We start from the raw sequence: 7,184 nt of genomic DNA, 5'->3' as shown, positions 1-7,184 counted from the left end.
GAGCGGTTTGCCAGGCATTTTTGTTACAGAAGCTGTTCAGTAACAGCTTTTACTGTAACAATATGTGTAATCTGCTACACAAAAACGCACCCAAAACCGCTAGGTATGTTTAGAAAACCTCTCTAAACATACCTAGAATCGCTCTGAAATCAGCTCCCAAAACCGCTAGCGTATTGCAAATCTGCTAGCGGTTTTGGTGTGCACTGGGCCTAAGAAAGAAATGCTTTTCTATAGAGGTTATTATGCTGTGTCTTTTAGAGAGGAAGTTCTGAGTTTAGGTCCGCTTTAACTGGAAGCGAATATGACACTTCTGTTTGCCAGTTTCTGTATTTGTATGTTTTACATGGACAAAAAAAAATGTAAAGATGATGTTCGTCATTAATCTTTACATTAAATAGAGCTGAACAGAAAGTACAGAGCTTTTTCTCCCCTTAACAACAATGAAATCCCCTTTTATAGTGGATAATAAGGAAACATTTTCATTTACAGATATTTATCCAGATACAACATGAACAGAAAGCTAGTTCTCTGCTAAACGTATACAGCAAGACGGAGTGTTACTGAAGAATTACATTGCCGCTATTTACATAACAAAAGACACCATATTGCCGACAATAGTGTGATTCGGAATGATTTCCATATGTATCTTACATTACAAATGCAGTTTATTATTTATCAAGCATTACAGGAGAGATCCACTCACTATCATATGTGCACAGATCCGCAGGCACCATGGTGCCCTGTGCAGACTATTAGTATGATACCACCATTTACACTTTCATACATATCCCTCCATAATATTATAAAGCATTTTTAGACTAGTGTAAAAAAATCATAATAAAAGAGCCAGTTGTGTTTGTATTATTACTATGCATTTTAAAGCGCACCTGAAGGGAAAATAAATCTATTAGATAATGAATTGTGTGTGTAGTACAGCTAAGAAATAGAACATTAGTAGCAAAGAAATGAGTCTCATATTGTTTTCCAGTACAGGAAGAGTTAAAAAAACTTCAATTGTTACCTATGCAAAAGAGCTTCTCTGGGCTAGTGGACCCACTAAAGCACTTAAACAGCCAAGAAACAGTGAGAGACAGCTTGAGATAAGGTTTTACTGCAGGAAAGATCAAAGGGTCATTATTTCTGCTTTATTTTATGGTTTAAAAAACAGAGTGTGGTTTTAAAACTGCAACTGTGACAGTCTCATGCAATGTTATAAAAAAGCTATATAACTGAAAATAAAAATGTGAGACTTTTCTTTGCTACCACTGTTCTATTCATTATCTGTACTAAACATACTGTACAATTCATTATATTATGAGTTTTTTTTTCTCACTTCAGCTTTGCTTTAAATATCTCGGACATTTTCCACAGCGTTTCACAGAGTACATCAGACAGTTTATATCACTATAGGGATGATCAATGACATGCAAATAATTTGTCTTTGCATTCAAATTTTAAGAAAATGACATGCAGTTGGAAACTGAATCATCAGATATCAGAATAACTCCCTATCAAACGTTATTGATCTAAGTTCAAGTTGCATGACATTTACATGACATTTGAATGCAAGGAGAAATCATTTCATATCTCACTGATCATCCATAATCACTAAGGCCTCTTTCACAGTGTGACGTTAAAGTCGCACGTTAAATCAACATTTAACGCAGAATAACTCAAAGCAATGATAAATCAATGCCCCATTCACATTGCACACGTTGCGTTGGTGACTAACGCTGCACGTTAAGTGAAAGTACTGCATGCAGTGCGTTATACACGTTATTAGATGTGTTGGACTGGTTGCACATGCTCAGTAATGACTTGGAAACATACTTTTCATTGCCTGTATGCGCTACTGTATGCGACCGTAGCAGGGCATTAAGTTGCGGTGTGACTTTTTTGGGGTGTTGCGTTGTAATTTGCGTTGCGACTTTAATGTCGCATCAAAACGCAACGTCCCACTGTGAAAGAGGCCTAAATGTCCCTCAGATGCTACACTCTAATCCAGGGCTGGGCGAAGTTTTACACGGCTCCCTGCCCCCAGAACTGTGCTTATAATAATCTCATGATATAGACAACAAAAATAGACTGCTGCTAAAAATATATAGAGGTGCATTACCAGTACAGCACCAGTAAAGTGCTAATGAAGCAATTGGAGAATGGTCCCATGTGGGCCTCCCAGGTCCCGGGGCTCTGGTGCCTTTGCAGAGTCTGCATCCCCCATTGCAGCACCACTGCTTCTTATCCTAAAATTATCCCTACTGCAATGCCTACCTGGGCCGGATTTGTACATTTTACTGCCCAAGGCCACTGTCACCAGTCGCCCTCCTTCAGTATAGGTAGCCAGATGACCCCTCCCCCCTTCCCTCCAGTATGGGTAACCAGATGACCCCTTCCCCCTTGTATAGGTAGCCTGACGACCCCCAGTATAGGTAGCCAGATGACCCCTCCCCCCCTTCCCTCCAGTATGGGTAACCAGATGACCCCTTCCCCCTTCCCCCTTGTATAGGTAACCTGACGACCCCCAGTATAGGTAGCCAGATGACCCCTCCCCCTTTCCCTCCAGTATAGGTAGCCTGATGACTCTTTTATTCCCTCCCCCCCCACTTTCCCTTTCAGTACAGGTAGTTAGCTCGCCTTCACACCGCAGCAGCCATCAGTGTTACTCATATCTTTGCTTGACTCCAGTGCAGAAACTTCTTCTTCATTTTCATCTCCAATGCTGCCCAAGTCCATAGCCGCAAATGCGCACAGAGAGCAAGGTGGCTGCTGCACAGGCGGCTGGCAGCAGAGTACTGTCGTCAGGCGCTCACCTGATCTCCTTGCATTGCACCATTTTGCAAGCCTTGCAAATGCTGCACCAGTTTAGCCTGCTGCCCTTGCTCCTGTGGTGTCCTTGGCCATGGCCTAGGAGGCCTTGGTCTAAATCCGGCCCTGATGCTTACTAACAGATAAATAGAGTAGGTGCAAGATGTTTGGGGAAACTGCACAGGGAACTTTAGGAAGTTCAGGTATAAGGTTATCACAGTCATGTGACCATTAGATCTAAGTTAAAGAGAACCCGGGGTGTGTTTAAAGAATGTTATCTGCATACAGAGGCTGGATCTGCCTATACAGCCCAGCCTCTGTTGCTCTCCCAAACCCCACTAAGGTCCCCCTGCACTCTGCAATCCCTCATAAATCACAGCCGTGCTGTGAGGCTGTGTTTACATCTGTAGTGTCAGTCTCAGCTGCTCCCCGCCTCTGCATAGCTCCGGTCCCTGCCCCCGTCCCTTCCCTCCAATCAGCAGGAAGGGAAGGGATGCAGGCGGGGACTGGAGTTCTGCAGGAGGCGGGGAGAGCAGCAGACTGACACTATAGAGATAAACACAGCTAGCTCTGACAAGCTATTTGTCAGCAACGTGGCTGTGATTTATGAGGGATTGCAGAGTGCAGGGGGACCTTAGGGGGGTTTGGGATAGCAACAGAGGCTGGGCTGTATAGGCAGATCCAGCCTCTGTATGCAGATAATATTCTTCAAACCCACCTCAGGTTCTCTTTAAAGGGAACCTAAAGTGAGAGGTATATGGATGCTGCCATTACTTAGTTCCTTTTAAACAATGCCAGTTGCCTGGCTGTCCTGCTGATCCTCTGTCTGTAGTACTTTTAGCTATAGACTCTGAACAAATTGGCAGATCAGATGTTTCTGGCAAAAATATAACACGAAAAGCTGCATGTTTGTTTTCAGGTGTGACATTCAGACACTACTGCAACCAAAGATCAGCAGGGCTGCTAGGCAACTGATATTGTTTAAATTGAAATAAATATGGCAGCCCCCATACACCTCGCACTTCAGTTTCCTTTAAAGGGGAACTGAAGAGAGAGGTATATGGAGGCTGTCATGTTTATTTCCTTTTAAGCAATACCAGTTGCCTGGCAGCCCTGCTGATCCTCTGCCTCTAATACTAATAGCCATAGTCCCTGAACAAGCATGCAGCAGATCAGGTGTTTCAGACTTTAAAGTCAGACCTGACAAGACTAGCTGCATGCTTGTTTCTGGTGTTAGGCCTGGTGCACACCAGAGGAGTTTTTCTGAGTGTTTTGAGTTTTTAAATCTGCTGCTAATGTTATCCTATGTGTCTGTGCACACTGGAGCAATGAGGTTTTGTAAAAAACCCCATAGCATTACATTGGGAAGAGCTTTTGAAACCTCTAAAAGCTCTTCCCAATGTAATGCTATGTTTTTTTTTACAAAACCAGTGTGCACAGACACATAGGATAACGTTAGCAGCAGATTTAAAAACTCAAAATGCTCAGAAAAACTCCTCTGGTGTGCACCAGGCCTAAATTCAGATACTACTGCAGATAAATAGACCAGTAGGGCTGCCAGGCAACTGGTATTGATTAAAAGGAAATAAATATGGCAGCCTCCGTATACGGCCCAGTGCACACCGAGCGGTTTTTGGAGCGATCCGCCGGCCGCATCCGCCTCTAAAAACGCTTGGCTAATGTATTGCAATGGGATGGTGCACACCGGCGGTTTGCGTTTTTTGCCAAGCCACAAACGCGCCTCCTGCTGCGCGTTTGCGGTTTTCGGAAGCGTTTCGTCCTCAATGTAAAGTATAGGAAAACCGCAAACCGCTCTGAAAAACGCTAGTTCAGAGCGGTTTGCCAGGCATTTTTGTTACAGTAGCTGTTCTGTAACAGCTTTTACTGTAACAATATGTGTAATCTGCTACACAAAAACGCACGCAAAACCGCTAGGTATGTTTAGAAAACCCCTCTAAACATACCTAGAATCGCTCTGAAATCAGCTCCCAAAACCGCTAGCGTATTGCGGATCTGCTAGCGGTTTTGGTGTGCACTGGGCCTACCTCTTACTTCAGTTCCCCTTTAAGCAAAGGCATGTGCAGATTTATTTAAATATTAGTAACAAAAAAAATGTTCAGTACAGCAGCTAGTGGAATGACAATTTTGGCTGAATAAGCAATCTAACAACAAGATACAATGGGCTTGAATCACCAAAAGTCGGTAAAATTGCCTGCACATGTAGCCAAGAAATGTAAATTTGGTTATAAAAAGGTGCCGAATTAAGCCAAGGTTTTGGGGGGCTATGAAAGAGTGCTGGATATAGCTGAGATTTTTCTTCGGCTATAAAGGTGCAGGATATAGTGGAGAAAGTGATATAGGCGAGGATACTAAACCCCCCTTCCCCCTCCCGATGGTGCCTAACCTCAATCCCCCATGGTGGAGCCTAATCTTTGCCGCATTTCATGTCAAGCAAATGTGTTATTTTGAATTCATATAACCAAATTAACTGATATAACAGAATTTAGGCACCTGCTGATATAACCAATGTCCTCCTTGTAGCTGCATTTATATAGCTGTAAAACAAAATTCATCTATATCCAGTGCCCTTTTATAGCCCCCCCAAAAATCTCAGCTATATCCAGCGCCTTTTTATAGCCAAAAAATCTCAGCTATATCCTCCGGGCACTCTGGTTTCTTCCCACATCCCCCAAAACATACAGATAAGTTAGTTGGCTTCCTGTGAGAAAACGCGGAAAAGCCGCCGCGGGAGCTCAGAGCAAGGCGGCTGTTTCTGCGTCCAATGCGGCGGATTCCGCATCTGACGCGGCGGTTTGCACGCATAGGCCTACATCTGTCAGCATGGCTGAACGCGGAGAAACCGCCGCATGCTTGGATAGCAGTGCGGCTGGTTCCGCGCCCTGCACAGCGGATACATTGCAACACATCCTCCTACCTATCACAGGAGATCGCAAAGGCCGCCAACAGACCAGCCCAACTATTCCGCACAGTTGATAGACTATGTAATCCATCCTGTCTAAAACCCACTATAACTCCCTCAAAGGAGCTATGTGAGAAATTTGCCTGCTACTTTGCTGACAAAGTATCTTCTATTCGGTCTCTCATTCAGTCCACAGCACCCAAGACTCATGCAACTAATGGAAATAGCTGCAAAAACAACCTAACACCCTGGACTGATTTTAAAAGTATTAGTGAGGAAGAGATCTCAGACACCCTCTGTCGTCTCCGCCAGACAACCTGCGACCTGGACCCTGGACCAACTAAACATATGCTGAAATGCCCTGACCTGCTTGGTCCAGCATTTCACAAAATAGTAAATTGCTCTCTGCAAGCAGGGAGGTTTCCTACCTCTCTAAAAGAAGGAATCATCAAGCCCCTTCTCAAAAAACCTTCCATGGATCCAGATGCTATGAGCAGCTACAGACCTGTCTCCAACCTCCCCTTCTTAGGTAAAGTTATTGAAAAGGCTGTCTATCTGCAACTTGAAACCAGGCTGTCAGTAAACAACATCCTGGACCCTCTACAATCTGGCTTTAAGAAACACCACAGCTGTGAAACAGCCCTCATCCAAGTCTGCAACGATCTGCTCATGGCAAGGGACAGAGGGGAATGCTCCATCCTAATCCTGTTGGATCTCTCAGCTGCTTTTGATACAGTTGACCATGAAATCCTGCTTAACAGACTGCAGGAGTACTGTGGCATCAGTGGATCAGTCCTCCAGTGGTTCAGATCATTCCTGACTGACAGAACACAGAGAGTATCCCTAGGACCTATAATGTCCAAACCTGCACCTCTACAATTCGGAGTGCCACAAGGATCAATCCTATCCCCTCTGCTGTTTGCAATCTACATGTTGCCACTCGGTACACTTATCCAACGACATGGCCTGACGTACCACTGCTACGCCGATGACACACAGCTATACCTGTCCTTCAAACCTGGTGGAACAGACCCTACCCCAAAAATAAACTCTTGCTTAGCTGAGCTTCAGGCATGGATGAATGATAACTGGTTGAAACTGAATGCTGACAAAACTGAGGTCCTGTTTGTCCAAAGCCAGTGCTCGCCATCAAAACAGCTCTATCCTAAAGCAACACCAATCAGGATTGGGAATTCAGACATAAACAGCTCCAACCTTGTGCGTAGCCTTGGCGTACTAATCGATGGGGAATTGAGTTTCAGAAACCAAATTTCATCTGTAGTTAAATCTTCCTTCTTTCATCTGAAGAACATTGCAAAGATTAAACATCTGATTCCCCCAGAGGATCTTCAAACCCTAGTCCACGCCTTCATCACATCACGGCTGGACTACTGCAATGCCCTTTATGCTGGCCTCCCCAAAAAAGACCTGCGTCGCCTGCAATTAGTGCAGAATGCTG

Source organism: Hyperolius riggenbachi, chromosome 6 (assembly GCF_040937935.1).
Source record: "Hyperolius riggenbachi isolate aHypRig1 chromosome 6, aHypRig1.pri, whole genome shotgun sequence".
In the NCBI taxonomy this organism is placed as follows: Eukaryota; Metazoa; Chordata; class Amphibia; order Anura; family Hyperoliidae; genus Hyperolius; species Hyperolius riggenbachi.
Note: the sequence above shows the minus strand (reverse complement) of the source record.